Source organism: Seriola lalandi, unplaced genomic scaffold (assembly GCF_002814215.2).
Source record: "Seriola lalandi dorsalis isolate HSWRI2012SDOR001 ecotype SW California unplaced genomic scaffold, Sedor1 jcf7180001973266, whole genome shotgun sequence".
NCBI classification, from domain to species: domain Eukaryota; kingdom Metazoa; phylum Chordata; class Actinopteri; order Carangiformes; family Carangidae; genus Seriola; species Seriola lalandi.
In genome coordinates, this window is record NW_019443932.1 from 719 (window position 1) to 2,914 (window position 2,196).

General features: G+C 41.9%; 1 pseudogene; it reads left to right on the forward strand.

The window, feature by feature from the left end:
* Positions 1–314: 314 nt before the first annotated feature.
* LOC147820299 (meteorin-like protein pseudogene) lies at positions 315–649 on the forward strand (annotated as a pseudogene).
* The last annotated feature ends 1,547 nt before the right edge of the window (positions 650–2,196 follow it).

Sequence of the window (2,196 nt, forward strand, 5' to 3'; positions counted from 1 at the left end):
GATGATGGGGGGGGGGGCAGCTGCCGAGTGGGAGGGGCCTGTGCTTGAGAAGAATCAATAGAGATTGATTGCCATGCTTTGGTCTCACAAAACCCCTATGCCCATTTTAAGGAAGGTGAAAGCACATGAGCAGTAAAAGTGCACATGGCTGAAGAAGAAAAGTAAAAGTCAGAAAACACTGAATAAATGTAGGAAACTTATATGATTTGGAAATAAATGGATTTCTAATATAGATCTTTAACTGATTATTTACTTGATTTTCATGCACTAAATTTATAAACATGGTAAAGGAAATTCTGCCATTTCTTTTTCAGTGGTCCGAGGCTACATCAAGAATGTCACCCACAGCCCTGAAAGTCAGACATCATTGGTGGAGGTGACAGCGGTGAGGGTGTACTGGCAGCGCAGTAGAGTGTTTGAGCAACAAGTGGCTCCGGGGACATCTCAATCCATCCCATCTTGGCATGGACACATCCACACACTCCTACGGTGTCACGTGAAGCCCGGGGATGGACAGTTTCTCTTCACAGGGTCAGAACACTTTGGGGAAGCTTGGTTAGGGTGTGCCCCGCGATACAAAGACTTCCTGTCTGTCTACCAGACTGCCCGGGCGGCACGTCGGAATTCCTGTGACTTCCCTTCAGACTGAGGAAGTGTGTTGTTTTGGTGGCACTGAGCCCTACAGTTTTCATCCACAGGCATTCTCACCCCTGTACCGGCACTGTGGGATCCCTGTAATGTTTTAATGTGCCTTCAAGGTGGCGTCCAGTATCACCAGCAGGGAGAAAGCTACTGAACTTCTGGTGAAAAACACATTTGGAGGAGCAGAACAGGGGCAAACAGCAGGGGCCTCCTGCACTGAGGCTCAGGGAGGACTAGCCTTTGTCTCTTTCCCATCACTGCCCTCGGTCCTGGGAGACTGAGAAGGGGTTGGGTTGCTGCTCCCTCTTTGTGCTTCTCCCCACATCGACTGTTGTTCACTTTGCTGGCTCAGTGTGACAGTTGCCCTCTGAACTGAGGCGGGAGGGTAGAATGAAGGGCCGCCATTTATAATCACCAGTTTGTCTTAGTGAGTAGACTTGAACATATATGACTGTGGAGTTATTTTCATTCGGATTCATCTGTGCTGAAGTTTCAAATCCTCTTTGTTTTGTCTATTTATACTCTGTGTTGTTGAAAAATAAATAATTTCAAGATTCCTCCACATATCTTTCTTTATTCAAAGGATGATTTGCCACATTGTCCAGTTCTAGTAAAAATAATATTTTTCTTTGTTTTAAGACTGATTTACTCCGATGTCTGTTCAGCTTTCATGGTACAGTTGTTTAAGCTTTCATTTGATCTTAAATTCTTTAGGTATTGAGATGAGCCAAAGAAACATTTGGTAGAAGTTTATATTTGACTGGATTCAATAAATCCTCTAGGTCTTTCACTTTTATTGTCGAGATCAAATGCTTTAACTCTGCCAAGCGTCCTTGAAAAAGTGAAAGGTGTTTTATTTTTATGTGTTGTAAATCACGGTGAAAATAGACTCTTTTGGCTGCTGCAGCCAAATATCTAAAGCAGTGGTTGTTTTAATATATGTTAGATTGATAAACATTCATAAAGGCATGTGGTTTTTGAAAAGTACAATTTTGGTTTTGTTATCTACAATAAAGAAAAATTCAAAATTTGAATTTCAAACATATTATTATTTTTACATAATTACACATTTTTATCTTAACGGAGAATCTCAGTTCATATGTGAGTGATAAAGTGTTCAGAAGTGATTCAGCTCATCACCAATGCATAAAAATCTAAATTTCATGAGGTCTTCTATTTCACAAGAATGCAATGACCGCTTAAGCCTCTGCACTCTTTCTCTGCTAAACCCTTAAATGAACTTACGCCCCTCAATTCTCATCATATGCTGCATAATCTCTGATTTTATGAGGAGAATGGCGTTTAGAGCTGAAGTGTCCTACAAGCTTATTTAGCTCCTTTTTCCCTTTGCATACCATCCTTTCCCCTGTAATCAGATTCTTATGATAATAGGATAGCCCTAGCATAAAATGAAATACAAAATCTCCTTAAATGGCAAAAGCTCTGAGCAGACTGAATCAAACTTTTGTGTGGCCCCTGCATCACGGCCCAAGAAGACGAATGGACAGATGTGAGGCCCCAAAGCCTGGGGATCCTCCCCCTCAGCCCCTCCCA